The sequence below is a fragment of the Protopterus annectens genome, chromosome 17.part0, assembly GCF_019279795.1.
Source record: "Protopterus annectens isolate FY-2018-M chromosome 17.part0, PAN1.0, whole genome shotgun sequence".
Taxonomy (NCBI): domain Eukaryota; kingdom Metazoa; phylum Chordata; order Ceratodontiformes; family Protopteridae; genus Protopterus; species Protopterus annectens.
In genome coordinates this window covers 448,510,246-448,530,003 of record NC_056751.1, presented here as the reverse complement: position 1 = coordinate 448,530,003, position 19,758 = coordinate 448,510,246, and positions in this window count along the sequence as shown.

Sequence of the window (19,758 nt, the reverse complement as noted above, 5' to 3'; positions counted from 1 at the left end):
TGTATGAAGCCCTGCCTGGATGGAACAGAACAGAGGTCTACTATAAGGAGTGTTTTGATAATTATTGAAAATGATTGGCACTTCTAAAACTGCAGTGGTTTAAACTTCCCAGATATGTTATGCCTTCTATAGAAAAGCTGTTGAACTTGTCACACTTAAAGAAATCCCACTCCCTCAGAACCACATGCTCCAGGGATCTAAGCCTTGTCATCACAATGAACAAAGCATGCTGGAGGGATAGGTTCCTGACCCAGAGACTTCCCAGACTCAGGAATAGAATGCTCATACATGTCAAACAGAGAGCCTCTTGTCCCTCTTCAAAGGAACCTTAACGATTGGATGGGAGATAGGAAATTCACCCCGGGGACCACGTCAGTTGCCCTGCTAGACTGGGGTCCAGTGGAACATGCATTCATAACAAACAGCGACACCAACAGGGGAACCTCAGGATAGCACTTTGTTATCTCAACCTAGAATCAGATACCCAAGCTTTCCCACTGCAAAATGCCTTCACCGGTAGCAAACAGAATACATGATGACTGCTAGGTTTCTTAATGGCTGCCGTTTCAAAACAGGGTTTTTTTTTTTATACTAGACTCACAAAGAATTCCTTTAAATATGTAGTAGTCTTTACCTACTAGCACTCGTTCACAGCACAAATCCCTTCACCATAGAGCCGGCACAACACATGCGCAGCAACAGCCTTGACTCCTCTTCAGTAAAGCCCGCGAAAAGCCGCCCACCCCTTCAGCGGAATGAAAACTAGTGCTCTGGACTTAGAATCCAACCACAAAGTGAAATCCTCACATGAAACTATAGGTTATCCAAATTTCTACAATCAGCTACATTTGGAAAGTAACTGGCAAAATTCCATTAAACCACAAAAATTCAAAATTACTGGAAAAGTATGTAGCCCTAAGCATTACCCCTAGAGGTTTGCACATAGATAAATTGCCAGTAGGTGGTTTTAATGAGGATGAAAATGACTTGTTATTGGAATGGAGACAGGCGGCACAAGAGTGTTGCTTAAACTGGTTAAAAATCATCATTAAAAAGAATCAAAGAACTACTGAAATTTTGCATGCAAAAATTACTTCTTTACAGCAAGAATTTACTAGCAGAACTTCATCTACAGTTTTTCAAATGAGCTTTAAGAACATTAATGAAAAGTTAATGAAGGTGTGGAAAAAGATGTTATGGCTAGGAAGAAATCTAAGCTTAATCGGGACATTAAGGATTATGAGAGAAATTAAGTCTATAACTGGCAACAGAGGGGGCGTCGCTTTCCTCAGAAGTATCAAAAACGTTCAACAGGAAGTGAAGATGTCGTCATGTTCTTCAGTTGAAATTGGCGCGAGTCGCAAGAGTGTTTCTTTTGAGAACATTGCGGTGGAAGGCCTAAATGGAGTTGCAGAAAGTCGGAAAGGTGAACAAAACAATCGTAAGTTTTACCCTAATGTACAGACTAGGTCTGGTAGAAATCAGGGTAAAACGATGCATACTTCGAACGCTTTGTCAATTAACTAAAAGTAAGTTTTTCAAGTCCACTGGAACTGAGGGTACTGTCTGATTGTAGGCGTTTGGCGGATGATTGTTGTGAGACTCATTTTAAGACTTTTTTGGACAATAATAACATAATTGCATCTGAAAATGTTATTGATGGTTCTGTTGATGTTATTGCTGGCACTGCTAATTTCATTGATAATAACTTGAATGTAGTAAACCTTTCTGAGTTTTGTCTGTCTGATGATGTTCTCAATGTTTTGTTAAAAGGTACCAAGTTTGTACCCACTAAATTGCCTTTGCTTGCGGACTTATTAGTGGATGTTAAAAAATTTGTCCGCAAGCTTAATTTAAAAGTTTATTTTGCTGAAAGTCAAAAAAGTCTTCAGGATGAGGACAAGGGCGTACCAGATGATGAACTAATGAACTTGAGTATATATGATTATGATGATATGGTGTTAAATGAACAGGATGATTGATATGATGAGGGTGTTTCTTGGGAAGACATTAACCCTTGTGTTGTAGATAGTTTTGGGGGGGGGGGGGTATGGTCACATTGATGTTCCGTGCTTTTCCAATAATAGCACTTTTATTCCACCCAAATGTTCGCTGGCTATTAATGCATTTGAACATGTTGTATGTTCTTGTATTGAGAAAGCATACAAAAAATTTTGTAGAAAAAACAAAACATTTAATTTGAAGAAATCTGAATGGATGACAAAATTAGATAAGATAACTATTATACCATGACCCCCCAAAACGTGCACGCTGATTGGCCAGCGTGCACATTGTAAATCGAGTTATACTAATGGAAAAAGGTCCGGTCGCCCGGACTTTTTTCCATTAGTATAACTCTACTTTTAAAACACTGTCTCGCTATGTTAAATGGGTTTAACATAGCGAGACAGCTTTAAAATAAGCAACGGAGATCTCCGTTGCTTATTTTAAAGCTGTCTCGCTATGCTAAACCCATTTAACATAGCAAGACAGGTTTTAAAAAAAAAGCAACGGAGAAAGCAAGATCTCCGTTGCTTTTTTTACTGTTTCGCTATGTTAAATGGGTTTAACATAGCGAGACAGTTTTAAAATAAGCAACGGACATCTCCGTTGCTTATTTTAAAACTGTCTCGCTATGTTAAACCCATTTAACATAGTGAAAACAGTAAAAAAAAGCAACGGAGATCTTGCTTTCTCCATTGCTTTTGCCCACAGCTCTGATGTACTGCGCAGGCGTGCAGTACATCAGAACTGCCGCGGATGCCAGACATCTGCGGAAGGGCAGTAAACAGGCATTATACTATGCCATTATTTAAGAAAAGTAATAGTTTCTTTTCTTAAATAATGTCATGGTATAATAGCAATAACCCACTTCTGGGTGTGGGTAATGCTGTATTTACCCACGGTTGGCTTTGTTTGGTCCCTCGGGCGACCAAACCACGCCAACCGTGGGTAAATCCAGCATTATCCACACCCAGGCGTGGGTTATTGCTATATTAAACCATCTGACAAGGGGGGTAATTGGGTGGTAATGGACACTGAGAAATATGAATCTATTGTTAACACTTTATTGGAAGAAGACACATACGGTAAGTTGAACTATAACCCCTTGAAACTGTATTCTGATGAGCTCATTGAATTATTAGAAAAGGGAGAAAGGCTGGGCTTTTTTACTAGCAAGGACATTAAAAAGTTAATAGTCATGGAACCTCGTCACCCATACATCTATATAATTCCCAAAATTCATAAGAGTTTGACTAGTCCACCAGGGAGGCCTATAATTTATGGTATAGGCTCCTATGTTGAAAGGGTGAACAAATTTTTGGACTTTCATTTTAAAAAGTATTTGCCCAAAGTGTGTTCACATGTAAGGAATACCCAGGATGTATGTCAAGCATTATGTGGGGTTGAATGGAAACAGGACTATTATTGGGTAACAGTAGATGTCTCATCTTTATACACCAATATTAACAAGAGATGGGGTTTAGAAGCAATGCAGAAAATGATGGGTGAAGGACCTCATACTATGTTCTTGCTAGGTTTATTAGAATTCAGCCTTACACATAATTATTTTATGTGGAACAAAGAATTTTTTCTACAGGTTAAAGGAACGGCTATGGGTGCAGCTTTTGCACCCACTTATGCTGTTATATATATAGGCGAATTTGAAAAAGAATTTATGTTTCAGAGTGATTTTTTTGTGAACAATGTTGTCTTTTATAGACGTTACATTGATGATCTCATTTTTATCTGTAAGGGTGAAACCTCTTTGTTTGACCAGTTTTTGACACACTTAAATGAAAATACACATGGGTTAAAGTTTATTGCTCAAAGTTCATTACATAATATTTCATTCTTGGATGTGGAATTCTATGTAGGGAAGGATAACCTGATACAGCATAAACCATTTAGGAAATCTACAGTGGTGAATATTTTTTTTACATGCCAGTAGCATGCATCCACCCCATTTTATTAAGGCATTACCAGAAGGTGAATTTAAAAGAATCCATGGAATACTTCGTAGCCTGAGTTATGGGAAGGAGTCTGTGATGAAATTTTCACTAGGCTCATATCAAGAGGGTATGATAGTATTGTACTCTCAGCTATTAGAAATAGGTTATGTAGAACTAAAGTTTTTGGAAGGGGTAGAGATTATGAGAAGTATCCCCAGTCGTTGGTTGCATTAGCACAAGATAAGATATTTTTTGTTTCTAGATTTTCTAATTTTTCAGTTGAGGTGGAAAAAATTCTGAAAGAATTTTGGCATGTTGTTTGTGATGACCTAAATGTAGGTCATTTGTTTCCTAGACATATAACATTTTCTTAGAGTAGATATCACAATTTAAAAGAATTGTTGAACAAAAAATTGGAATATTCTACTGATGTGAATGTTGGCATGTATTGTTATGGGCGCTGTTTGGTGTGTAAGAAGGTAAAAAAACATGCATGGAATGAAAATAAATGGCAAAAAATATTTGGCATTTGAGAAATTTGACTGTTTGTCATCTGGGGTGGTGTATATTCTAGGATGTGATTGTAATATGCCTTTATGGTATATCGGACTGACTACGAGGAGGGTTAAATTGCACATTATGGAGCATTTAGGGTTCATTAGAAGGGGAAACATGGAAAGTCCAGTAGCTTCTCATTTTATTAATGTACACAATGGGAACACTGATGTTTTTTTTATTTAGTGTATTGGCTAGGCCTCATTTTTGTGCAGGGAATTTTAAGACTGCACTAAATAGGTTAGAACATAGAATGATTTTAGGATACCATACACTATATCCTAGAGGAATGAATTTAGAGAGTGGACTTGTAGTATAAAATAGAGTAATTTTGGAATAGTTTATGTTATATTTATGAAATTTGAACATTTGAATGCATTTATATGTATTTAAATGTTTCATGCATTCATTTGTTGTAATGTATATTTGATAAATAATGAGTTGGCTTTTTTTACATAAAATGTTACATAATATAAAATGTTAAATCATTTATGAAATTAAAGTTAGATGAATTTATTAGTATTTATTAGTATTATAGCTATTTAATCTAGCAGCACATAATAGTGGGTATGTAGTGTTTATTTAATATTGTTAGGTAACTGAGTTTGAATGTATTTGCAGTATGTTTAAAGTGCATTTGAAGCATTAATTGAATAATGATGAATGTAATAATTATTTAATGAATCAATTGATGAGAATATAAAAAGAAGATGTGCGTATATGGTTAGTGCTCCACTGAAGGCGAATTGCCGAGGTACCGGAACGCAAGTTTTCGTATGGATTAAAGGAATCTTCTTTTTCATTTCACCTGTTTGCCTCTTATTTTGGTGTTTTTTTGAAAAATTCCATTCAAAGCACAAATTTACTACAACTACATGGAATTCTTAACACAAACAAACAGTCTTTTCCTGTCACTGCTAGGACGTTCTCATCAGCCAAGGCATGAAGAGCTTCATCAAACATGTCCTTGGTAACAGCCAAAAGCTCAAACATACCTACCACCAGCACTGAAAAAAGTGAATACTTGGTCTGCAAATGCAAACTTGGTGACAAGGACTCTGGACCAGTCCACCATCCGATGCCCGAACAGTCCGCTTCAGAAAAGCACAAAGCAATGCAATCAACTATGGCATAAAATTACTTAGCGGTCAACTACAAGCAAGTAGTTGACATTCAATGTAAAGCTACATCTCAAGCGACGCAATGTGGTCCACATAGTCCATGCACTCCTCATGGACTCCTGGTTGCAACAAAAGACTACACAGCAGCCCCAAGTCTGGACACACTCAAAGCCCACTCAAAGGTTGCACAGCCTCGACCAAGCCAAAACCTACAGTCAGGCCCAAAACCCACGCAAAGACATATCTGGGCTAGACCCTCGTATCCTCTATAAAATTCAGGGCATCCTAGAGGCATAACTGGACCCTTGAGAGGCACGCTGCAAACCAAACAACTGCACCCGCAGCAGTCGGCAGGGATGAACCGTGACTACAAATCACCAAAGGGAAACAGTCAGCCAAGAACACCAAGCAGGGCTAACCTGCAAAGTGAATTACAGTAACAGTTAAATTGTCCCCAATTCTGTGCAAATGGCTTGGCTCAGCCCAATGACTATACGATGTAATGAGCTAAAAAGTAACGCGACCATAATCAGCTACTGATCAGAAATGACAGGCTAAACTAAATCCCAATAAGCATGGGCTTGAATATCTGGCTATTTCTGCACAGCACAGCAAACCATCTACTGTAACTGCTTTGAGGGCAGACCAGTGGCTATGTTTCTAACTTCCTAATTACAAGCCAATCATCTAACACCTTACCCATAGCTGAAATGCAGCTGTCCCAAGGTGAGACAGGTCTGCGAAATCTGTTGATAATTATTTACAATTACTGACTCTGTAAGCAGATGGTTACGGCAGATTGAACTCCCAGATGAGCTCTCCCCTTGCAATGGTTATAGATGCAGTACACATGCACTGAGGGATACTGTTTAGGTAGCGAAGTCAAACCCGCGAAACCCGTAACCACTGCCTAACCTCAATGACTACTTCCCAAAAAGAAAACGATAAAGAGAATGAACTACAGAGACCCTGGTCATCCTGCACACTACCAAGAAAGTAAGGCATGCCCTCAATGCTGCTTTCCTTTTGCCTTCCTCTTTTTTTTTTTTTATATATACGAAAGCTAGCTCCTGTAAGCCTAAAGTACCACCTATGCAAAATGGAATTTGTGGTCCTTCCAGACACCCTGACTGCCAGAATTCCGTAGCAACACCCTCACCACCAAGGAATGCTAAAGCCAAACCTCACCCCATGAAAAAGAGACTGTCCTGATAAACTAACATAATTCAATAACTGGCTGAAAGACGCAAATCAGAAACCTGACTAGCTACCCAGGCCACCGATCGCAAAATCATTCATAATTACATACCCCAGCCTACCTGCCACCAACCAGTGCCCAGAGGCCTACCTTTCCTCCTGGTATACCTATAGGTCGTCATGGGCGTACCCTGCCTTAGCAAGTTCACGCCAGAATGTGACTGCTTAACCCAACTACACTAGCCTAAACCTCTTAAGCCCCTCCCCATCATTATCTCACTTCCTCCCAACCATCCCTGCCTCCACTTAACCCTTTCACCTCCCCAACCCACTTAATTCCCCTTAATATTATCCTAACTCCCCCCCCATGAAGATGTCCCTGAACAACTTAGTTTGTGCCAAACTTCATTTGTCAGAGAAAGAGTGATGCTTTGCTGCATGACATTTTATGTGCTTTATGTGTTTTATTCCTTTACTGCCATGTTTCAAGTCTAGATTTATGAAGACTCACTCTTATACTACAGAAAAGTAACGGGAACAAATTAAAGGTACAACAGCAAGTTTTGAAATGTGCTTTTTTTTTACTCAGAAATGATTCAAAGTGTTGGCTCTCTCACATGAAATATACAGCACTCGTTATAAAATGGATATAATCTTATAGTAAAATATTATTAATGTATCAATGGCCAGAACTGAACTGCTCAAATTTACATTTTATCAATAGGATGGAGAGGTTTCTTCAATGTTTACTGCTGTAGCTGTTCATATACAGTCAACGTTAGCCTATTACAGAGTATTTGACTTTATCTGCAGTTGTGTAATTATGGAGTTAGTATAGAGAAGTAATAGGGTGTAAGCGCAGAGTCCTATCATACAGACTATGGGGACTGAATCCCAACATGTAAAGGTATAAGGGTGGGGTCCTATCATACAGGCAGTGGGGAGTGAATCCCAACATGTAAAGGTATGGGATGGAGTCCTATCGTACAGGCTATGGGGAGTGAATCCCAACATGTAAAGGTGTGGGGACAGAGTCCTATCATACAGGCTATGAGTGAATCCCAGCATGTAAAGGTGTGGGGGCAGAGTCCTATGATACAGTCTATGGGGAGTGAATCCCAACATGTAAAGGTGCAGGCTGGAGTCTTATCTTACAGGCTATGTGGATTGAAACCCAATATGTAAAAGTTTGGGGACATAGTGCTATCACACAGCCTATGGGGAGTGAATCCCAACAAGTAAAGGTATAGAGGTGGAGTTCTATCATACAGGCTATTGGGAGTGAATCCCAACATGTGAAAGTGTGGGGGCGGAGTCCTATCATACAGGCTATGTGGAGTGAATCCCATCATGTAAAGATATGTTGGTGGAGTCCTATCATCAGGCTATGGGTAGTGAATCCCAACATGTAAAGGTGTGGGAGCAGAGTCCTATGATACAGTCTATGGGTAGTGAATCCCAACATTTAAAGTTGCAGACCGGAGTCTTATCTTAGGCTATGTGGATTGAAACCCAATATGTAAAAGTTTGGGGACATAGTGCTATCACACAGCCTGTGGGGAGTGAATCCCAACATGCAGAGGTGTGGGGGCAGAGTCCTATCATAGAGGCTATGGGGAATGAATCCCAACATCGAAGGGTATGGGGGCAGAGTCCTATCATACAGGCTATGGGGAGTGAATCCCAACATGTAAAATGATGGAGATGTGCTTAGCTTGTTTGTGAGTGTAGGGCTATGTGTGAATATTTTTTGGTGCACTGTTTGCAAAAGGTATGGTGCCTTATGATGCATATCTATGTTTGATTCTGGCATGCCAGACAACAATGTAGTGCACTAATTGCAACAGGAAACCAATTAGGTTTGCTTTTGTAATTGGATGTGTTTCAGAATTGTGGATCTTTGACAGACTGGATGGCAATGTTTTGTTTTTGCTGAAGTGGATATTGACAGGATCTTAATTTGTGAAGTCATGATAATTATGCATAGATATATATATATATATATATATATATATATATATATATATATATATATATATATATATATATATATATATACATTATCTATCTATATGTCTATCTATCTATCTATCTATTTATCTATCTATCTATCTCTCTATCTGTCAATCTATCTATGTATATGTGTATGGGTCCTCTTCTGAATCTCAAAATACTAAATTGCTGGATTTCAGTATTTTGAAACTAGAATGTCGAAAGTGCAGTTATTAAGAATTGCACTTTAAAAAATGAGGTTATCGAGTCCGCAATAGTTGTGGTGTCGTGCATGCTTTATAGTTTACTGTCTCTTTAAATTGTAGTTTGGTCTGGGATTTATACGTGGTGGCCAATGCTTACCTGTTTGCAGAGATTCAGGTAGGTGTTTACTTTTTCAGGGTTTTGGGTAGGAATTTGTTAATTTTTATTTTGGGGGGGGGGAGTTAGTAGTAGGTTGGGGTAGGCATGTAGAAGTAGGTTTGTGTTTTTTTTTTGTGTTAGTTCGACCTCAGATTTGGTATACATAAGTAGTGGAGGTGTGGGGCTCTGTGTTTCTTAATTTCTTTTTTTTGGTTGGACTGTTAGTTCTATATCGTATTTGCGATGTTTAGATGTTTCAGTATTATGGATTTTCATTAATGTGGACTTAAGACATTCTGGTCTTGATAGACTGAAATTCGGCATTTCAGTATTTCAAGATTCAGAAGTGGACTTTATATATATATATATATATATATATATATATATATATATATATATAGAGAGAGAGAGAGGGGGGGGTAGGACAACTGATCAAATGGACAGAAAGTGACACCTGTTTGGTCGACGCCATTTGGTCGACACAGATGGTGACGTGTGCAAGACTGACAATTCTGAAGTAGGGGAATATTCCCTTTTCCCAAGGTAATGTGCAATCTCAGAGTTAGTCTATATAATTAGCAGGGGTGTGGTTGGGTGGAAACCGCTACATGGGGGGGTGGTGTGCAGTGGAGTGTTCCAACCTGTAAGGACACTTGCCACTGGCTTAGTCCTTTCCAGGGTAGTCTCAAGAGCATGCCCAGAACATGTCAATATTTGCTAATTTGCCATTTTTGCAATGATCTCATGGCTGCCTGCATTTACCTGTTTCATCAGCTGCCTGACATCCATATATATATATATGTGTGTGTGTGTGTGTGTGTGTGTGTGTGTGTGTGTGTGTGTGTGTGTGTGTGTGTGTGTGTGTGTTTGTGTGTGTGTGTCTCGCTGTCTATATACATATATTATATATATATATATATATATATATATATATATATATATATATATATTGTCGAAGCTGACATTGTTGAAGTATGAATCTCGCCCCCATCTCGACCCATGTTAAAGCCCGTTCCGAGGTTTACAGTGAATTGTATTTCGACAATGTTGGAATTCGACATTGTCAGTTTCGCGGAAGTGGGTCGATGATCCCATCATTCGATAGGGTCAGGTTCGACCTTCTGATGGTAAACCTATATATATATATATATATATATATATATATATATATATATGTGTGTTGTTGTGTCTTTCGGCTTTTCCCGGTTAGGGGTGGCCACAGTGGAACTCCAGTCTGCTAATGATTGGCAGTAGATTTTTACGTGTTGAGTTGCCGGCCCTGGCGCACAACCTTCAACGAAGGTACGCCCATTCACGCATGTCTCCACACAAAAGACGCTCTAGGTGAGAATCGAACAGGACAACGTCTTACTGTGAGGTGACAACGCTACCGCAGCACCACCACCGCAGTATAGATATATATATATATATATATATATATATATATATATATATATATATGTTTACACACACACACACACACACACACACACACACACACACACGTAGTTGTGTATGGTTTAGACATATATTTCACTGTATTATTCATCATACCAGCTTTTTCTAAATTGATCAAGCCTTAAGGCTTTAGTATAAATGGACATAGGAAAATTTAAAAGATTCTTTCCAAAATATCAAAATCTGAGTAGAGTGAGAATGATATTATAGAAAATCTTTTTTCTACTGTCATCTAAATGAGTGCCTATATTGTCTCAGTATAACCCAGACCTCTTCTTTAAACTCAATGGGATGTTCAGATAATTACAGATAATAGCATATGAAGAACTATTACACTATATCTGTATTAACTATGTTTACACCTGATTTTCCATTTGCTCAGCACTACAGTCTATTATGAACTGGCCAGAATTGAAAGGGATAATGCCAAAGCAGTGTGCAATTTAGTATGCCGTCGTTAATTTATTCATTCATTAATTCTGCTGTTACCTATCTACTTCACTTAATGGGCTCAAAAGGGCAAACCCCTTTTACAGTATTTAGTGGACACAAGTTAGAAAGATATATATGCTATAAAATATTAATGCAGGTGTGCATCTAATGATTATAAAATCATTGTATGTAATATACTCAAATTTATCCTTCTGAAAAGTTCTGATGTGAATTAATGCCTTGCAGATGTTATTGAAGACAACACCGTTTTAAGAATTCTCTTAACTCATGTGATTCAAACAAATAAAAAGTCATATCATAAAGTAACAGCTGGCACTGGTATCTCTGTAATGTGCAATTATGTGTCAGCACAGTCCCAACTGGTAGCATCATATGTTCGAATGCTTGAGCTGATTAGATTGCATTGTGCTTCATGAGGTATGTTGACAATGATAAAAATAAATGTATAAAGAGACATTTGGTACTAGCTTATACACGGCTCCAGCTGCTCTAATGGTACTTTGAATTAATTTATCTACATTTTATAAATCGAGAAGTTCATAAAGTAGATGCCTACTGAAAACAAGTAAGTACTTCTTCAGAGGGCAATTACTGATAAACACAAATGCACTAATAGGCTGTGAGTACTGCAGGATTAAAGCTGATAACAATGTATCGTGCTTCATGAAAAAGTAAAAAAGATCTGCTTTACTAATACTGTACAAAATCACTACAATGGTACTGTAATGCAGTGCCAAGCTTGTTGCTGCACACCATTCAAACAGCTGATACTCGGCAACAGAAATGAAGGGAAAAGAAAAATGTGTCAAGTGCTGGAATCAGTGACATCACAAAGAAACTAAAAAGCCTGTAATTTTAACTAGACTTTAGCGCAGATTGTTAAAGTTTAGCTGTAGGGGATAAGCAATGTGAAAAGGAAAAGATTAGGACTTTATTCCTGACTGTTTAATACAATTAATTAATAAAATTACTAATGCTGTATTCTATTTTATGCTTATAGACAGACATTTTAGTAATTGAATATGTTTTTAAGTTAAGCAATGACTCCACCAAATAACAGATAAGAAACAAATAACAAGAACCCATTGACTTTAACTATGACAATATAAACAGTCCATGTGAAAAAGCCCAGCTAAACAATAGAGAATTGCTAAGAACGTGTGTGTGTGTGTGTGTGTGTGTGTGTGTGTGTGTGTGTGTGTGTGTGTGTGTGTGTGTATGCATATATATATATTTAAGCAACATTATGAAACATATATTCCAAATGAAAAAATAAATGTGAGTTCTAGCAGGGGAACATATACAATTACTGTAAGTAACTGTTAATTGTTTGGTTGGTTGGTTACATGATTAACTAAGAAAGAGAATATCTACACTAGATTGGGCAATTAGAGCTTTTAAGAAGAATGTAAATTGTTAAGTGGTTTGATTCTAATTGTTTTTATGCTGGCCAGACTTCAGCTTTTGCTGTCAGTGTAATTTCATAAATTGATTGAATTATCTTCATGAAATATTACAGGAATCAGTTAACACGGACTATTATATGAGTCTTCATGGATCGGTGTAAAAGATCGACATCTTTTACTCACAAGTTTGTCACAGAGAATTATTGTGTTCTTTAGATTACCCTGCAGACAGGCATTGTTTTCGTATTTCCTGTACTAGATGGCAGAGTTGTACGATGAATGCATGAACAGACAAGATGTTACACAACGTATCTGCTCTAATATTAGTGACTCAAGGTTCACCTCCATAACTTTGAGAGGTTCTTGTGTTAAGAGTGGTCAGTAGTTTGAAAAAGATTTTGTATTATTACTTTATAGGTTCATAGGTGAATACTAGGCTAATTGCCCGGAAGGGAGATTTTAAGCTTAACCAGTAATCAGAGGTCAGACTATACCCTTGTACACTGTGCTTGTGAAGTGAGGACCTTAACAATGCACCAAAATCACCCGCCTAAATGAGTAACTACTGGATTCAAACAACCACCTATCAAATTTCATACAAATTAAAGTACATTGAATCAAATGCAAGAGCCACAGAAGTCTTTCCTGAGATGTTCAAGTCATTTAGCATTTGCAGTTTGCCAACCATATATTCATAGACACCCTATTGAGCCCCTGCAAAGGTAAACCATGTTCTGCGTTATACAGTAGAACTGTAAGCTCATTAAGTGATAAAAAGGTATTATGAAAGCTTTGTGAGCAAACACTGATACGTTGTGTATCTTCAAGAGAAATTGCTTTTGTGAATCAACCAAAAACAGATTCTAGATATCATTTGATTTTATTTATATTTTACTGAATGGAACAGTTCAACTAGGCAGCTTGCTTACTATGTTATGTATTCTAATGTTCAGTGCTGCAGTTCATGGACATGAATCTTGATAACAAAGATTGAAATACAGTGATGCTCAGTCACTATCTTCCTTCACAGAGCACAGCCTGTGATCACTATGTCTGACATCAACACTGCAGGAATTCTGACATAAGGCCCTAAACCTACAAGTTTACTGAGAATGTTGTCATTGTGTAATCTAAACACATTTATCACGAAGAACCTTGCTGTGTATTAACTTTAATCAGTTAAGTACATGCCTGGTCTATAAATGAAGGTCTCTATGACATAGTCCGTGCACTCTAAGGGCCTCTTACTAAGTTAACCACTGTCCCCTTTTCTTGACCAGTAGACTGCACTGCATATAGCTACTTTCATCTCTTTGATAATTGCTTTGAACTGACTATAAACTGATTGCTCTCAGTTACAATTTGACCAGAGGGTGGGATGTTCACTGTAGTAGAATGTATTGGCAAGTATCCCTTTATTGTTATCTCCTCTTAACTCTGTCACTATCTTCCATAATAGAGCAGGTATGTGTCATATTTTATTACATTTCTATTTGATCTAAGACTGTGTAGACCAGTGAAAATACTTTGCTAGTGTGTTATATTTGTAACAAATTTCATTCAGATCGGATAAGCTTTATATACACTGAGCATGTTTCCCTTTAAATCATATGTATGTAATGTGAGTTACTGCTGACTTATATATATATATATATATATATATATATATATATATATATATATATATATATATATATATGGCAATGGAAACACTGTCATGACATACTGGTTAATCCCATGGATGTTTCCCAAGTGATTGTTTTATATTGAGCTCATCAGGGTAGTGCCATCTTCTGATAATTTGCTCAATACAGCTCTGCCACAAGGCTTTACTCCTACAATTTTACTGAGAATTTTGTCACTGTATAAAGTAAGTACATTTTACATGAAGAAGCTTGCTGTGAATTAATCAGTTAAATACATGTCTGCTCTGTGACTGAAGGTCTTTGTGAAATAGCCTGTGCACTCTAAGGACCTCTTATTAAGTTGGCCACTGTGACATTTTTCGTGGCCAGCAGTATATACTGCATATGCCAGTTATTAGTTTCAGGAAATGACAGAAAAGTTGTTTATCTTTGTATCTCTTTGATGTTCATCGTGTTACCCTGCTGCATTCATCACACTTGGGATTATCCTGCCGTCAGGCGGTCCCGCAGTCGGCCCGAATTCCAAAGACTTGGTCCGGCGTCGGTTGCTGTCGCTTCTTCCCTGACGTCAGAGTGCCAGGGGTATATCAGAGGCATCTGACGCCATTTTCTTCAGTCTTTCTTGCCACGCGGTGCCCGAAGCAGAAGCAGTTCGCAAGTGCCGGTCGGCCGTCACCTGAGATTTTCGAATCGAGTTTCAGTCCGAAGTCTTGAAAGCTAAGTACCCCATTGGGGAACCTTTTCTTGCCTCAGTCCGATGTCAGAAAAAGTTAATAATTGCATTTCTTGTGGGAAGCAAATACCTCATAAGGATTTTCATTCTTTTTGTATACCTTGCCTAGGCCCAGACCACAACGTCACTGGTTGTCAGTTTTGTGCTAGGTTCAATAAGCGAACTATAAAGCGACGCTTTGATTTCGAACGACACTACTTCGGTAGAAAATTTAATTACACTATGCCGTCGGAGCAACCGACTACCGGCGTGCATAAAAAACGCAAGGATAAAGACAGGCAGCCTAGATCCAAGCCAGACTCCGAGGCCTCGGCTGGGCCGGTCGCCGGTTCTCCGGTTTTCAGTGAGGCGCCTACGCAGCCCCTGGCTACCGCTGAATTGGATCCCCAGACCACTTTGGATTCCCCAGCAGAGAGTTCCAGGCTGATGCAGCCATTTTCTTTAGGCCCTACCGACAATATTGCAGTAGAGGAAGCCGGTGCTGTAGAAACACCTTCGGTTTCTGAAGGTGTCTTCAGACCGACTACTCTCACCATAAAATCTTATGCTAAGCTTAAGACTCCTCTAAAACCAAAAAAAGCCTACACTTCAGTCTCCAGGTCAAGGCCCTATGCCTAAGAAACAGATGCTTAAAATGGCTGAAGATTTGATTTCTTTGATCAGGGGTTCCCAAACCCCCCCCCCCCGACAAAAGGCCTAGACAAGAGGAGGATTATGCCTCCTCTGATCAAGTGTCTGTTTCCTCAGGCTCCTCTGAGGAACAGGATTACTCCTTTCCCCCTTATGAAGATTCTGATGCTGAAGACTCCATTCCCTCAGCTTCTCCCCCTGAAGATTATTCCTTTGGGGAAACCTTACATACCATGATGGAACATTTCCACTCGGAAGGTCAGGACTACTCCGACTCAAAGAAAAGGCTTTTACTCCCCCAGCACAGACCACTTGCTATCCCCCCAGTTTTGGACATTGTGGATGATGTTTTCTTAGAATCTAGTCTAAATCCAGATTCTCTGCCTCCTGCTCCAGCCAAACCAGATAGATACTATAGAGTGCCTGACTCACACAAATTCCTTTACAAAAGCCCTGTTGCTGATCCAGAGACAATCTCCCAGGGTCCCAAAGGGGCTAAAGCTTCTATGGCTAAAAATCTTGTACCCTCAGAAAGGGACTCCAGAGCACTAGATAGGTGGGGGAAGAAGGTTTACACCTCAACTACTCTAGCTACGAGAGCACTAAATTGTCAATTTCACATGCTTAAATACCAGCAATTCCTAATGTCTCAAATAAAACAAAAGATGGGCACGCACCCTCAACAGTCTGAATTCAAGGAAATGCAAGATCTGTTGCATGCAGCTGAACAGGTGGGCAAACATACTTTACAATGTGGTTTTGATGCCTTGGAAGCTTCCTCTAGAGCAGCTTTTACTGGGTCTGTTATATGTAGGCATACTTGGTTAAAGGAACAATCTCTGCCTGATGATGTTAAAGCAAAGTTACTGGATGCACCCTTACAGCAGGATGTCTTATTTGGGGTTAAAGCAGTGGAGGTTTTAAAGAAAATGGAGGATAAGGCAAAATCTATGCAGACGGTCAAAGATTTCTTACAGGTACAGCCCCCACGCTTCAGCAGAAATTGGCCAACAAAAAATTGGTCCTTTCCAGCTTCTGATAGACCACAGAGGGGTAAATACAGGCGCCCAAGGGGCAGAGGACAAGCACAAATCCCTTACAAACCTCGCCAATGGGGCACTACAACACAGAAGGGAGGAGAAGACAGGTCCCAAACTACTAGAAGGCAAACACAATGACTTAAAACTCAAACTGCCAAGCAAAACTCTCTTGGCAGCTCCCTTGGGAGGAAAATTAGCACTTTTTGCAGACAACTGGTGCATCGTCACAAAGGACAAATGGGTCCTAGACATTACCTCACACGGATACAGATTCCATTTCCACACCTTGCCAAGGATAAAAGGAATGCCAAACCTGCCACAAAATCAATGGGCAGAGGCACAAAACCAAATTACAGCTCTCATGGATATGAGAGCCATTCAACTGGTACCTACACAGGAACTAGGCCAAGGATTTTACTCAAGGCTCTTTCTGGTCCCCAGAAAGGACAATGCTTGGAGACCCATTCTGGACCTTTCAATTTTAAACACCTTCTTGCAAGTACCCAAATTCAAGATGCTAACACTACAGCAGCTTCTTCCCATGTTGGGCAAGAAAGCTTGGCTAGTAACGTTGGACCTCAAGGAGGCATACCTGCATGTCCCTATCAGACAAAATTGCAGAAGATACCTCCATTTCATTGCAGGTTCAACCCATTACCAATTCTCTGCACTGCCCTTTGGCTTATCTGCTGCGCCCAGGGTCTTCACAAAATGTCTGGCACCAGTAATTGCATACTGCAGACAAAGAGGAATTCAAATATACCCATACCTGGACGACTGTCTCATCCAAGCAGAAAGCAAGGACATTCTCTTACAACACCTGGCTTTTGTAAAACATCTACTAAGTTGCCTAGGGTACACAGTAAACGAAAATAAATCAAAACTAGTGTCCTCACAAAATATGACATTCCTGGGTGCCAGCTTGAATGCAACGGCCCAGATGGCTTATCTGACGCCAGACAAACAACTACAATTAACTCAGTACTTCAGAACAATGGCAACAAAGACCCAACTCCCTGCAAGAAAAATTCTGCAGGCCTTGGGCTTCATGGCATCTTGCATACTACTAATACCATTTGCAAAACTGCATATGAGGAAATTACAATGGTACCTAAAAAGCGTATGGACTCAACATAGCCACAGCTTGGAAACAATGATAACTCTCATTCCCTGCCTTCAACAGGAGTTTCTATGGTGGTCACAGGCATGTCACCTCAACAAGGGTCAGCCTTTCACCCTATCCCCAGCCAGGCAAACTATGACAACAGATGCATTGGACTATGCCTGGGGGGCACACATGGCAGGACGGTGCGTTCAAGGCATATGGACAGCAGATCAAAGGAATCTGCACATCAATCAAAAAGAAATGCTAGCTGTACAAAATGCTCTGACAGCCTTCAAGGACCTCTTACATCCAGGACAGCTTATCATAAGGACAGACAACACCACAGTAATGTGGTACATAAACAAACAAGGGGGTACACACTCCTACCCTCTATGCAGGCAAGCAATGACCTTGTGGAACACAGCACTGGCTTACCAAGTTCAATTACAAGCTCAATTCCTGCCAGGAAAAAAGAAAACATTGGCAGACGACCTAAGCAGAAACATCATGGATCCCCACGAGTGGAAACTGGATCCACAAGTATTCACAATGATAGCTCAAAAATGGGGACTCCCAGACATAGACCTGTTTGCCAGCCCTCAAAACTATCAGCTAACAAAATTTTGCACAAGGACGTTTCACCATCAATCTTGGAAAGTGGACGCACTCTCATTCAGTTGGAAAATGCTAGCAGTATATGCCTTTCCTCCATTACCCCTTCTCACAAAGGTGCTACTGAAAGTCAGGATGGAGAGACCCCGAATGATACTCATTGCCCCAGACTGGCCACGCCAGCACTGGTACCCACTATTAAGGAATATGGCCCAGGGCCCACCATGGATTCTACCACAAATTACCCACCTGCTCACACAGCCAGACAATCAGATTCTACACAGCCAGCTCAAAACCTTAAACTTGGCTGCATGGCAAATCACCTAAGCAACCAGCCAGCTCCTCTCTCACAAGCTGTTATGGATGTTATTCTGGAGGCCAGAAGGCCCAGCACCAGGAAAACCTACTCAGACAAATGGAAAAGGTTTTGCGCCTGGAACCAAGCTAAAGGCCAAAATACCCTTCAGCCTGACATACCTCAGATTCTGCAATATCTAACTGAGATGTTACACAAAGGGCTTTCTTTTTCATCTATTAAAATCCACGCCTCAGCTATTTCTGCTCACTACAACACGGATCCTCCCTTATTTTCACATCCACTCCTAAGGCAGTTTCTCAGAGGGGCCAAAACATTAGGCCTCCCAGGAGAGCACCAACACCTACTTGGGACCTCAACTTTGTTCTGGAAAAACTCACGCTACCTCCTTTTGAGCCAGCTTTCTCAGCTGACTTAAAGTTTATATCATGGAAGACTGCCCTGCTGCTAGCAATTACTTCAGCTAGAAGAGTCTCAGAGCTTCAGGCACTAATGGCAGTGGAGCCTTTCCTCATTTTTCATCAAGACAGAGTTTCTCTACGAACTAACCCCTCCTTTATGCCTAAGGTGGTATCCAGTGTGGCTCTAAATCAAACCATCCATTTACCCACCTTCTTTCCAAATCCACAGAACAAAGGAGAAAGACTCCTGCATTCCTTGGACATTCACAGGCAGCTATGTTACTACTTGGATAAAACTAAGGTTTTCAGAAAATCTGACCAGCTTTTTGTATCCTATGCTACAGCATCACAAGGAAAGGCTATCTCAAAACAAACCATTTTCAAATGGATAGGACATTGCATACGTTTTTGCTACACCCACCATGGAAAACCAGTTCCTGCTACCATAAGGCCCCACTCTACCAGGGCAGCAGCTACATCTACAGCCTTCCTCAGGGGGGTGCCAACCAAGGATATTCTGGAAGCTGCAACTTGGAGTTCAGTACACACCTTCACCAAACATTACCACTTACCACTTTACTCTAAGACTAGAGCTGGCTTCGCCACTGCAGTTTTGCATGGCCTTTTAGCCTCCTCTAACCCTGTTTGACTCCACCTCACATCCTTAGCTTTGGGATTCTACCCAAGTGTGATGACTGCAGTAGGGTAACACGATGAACATAGTACAGTTTTGTACCTACCATAAATGTAGATGTTCGAGTGTATACCCTGCTGCAG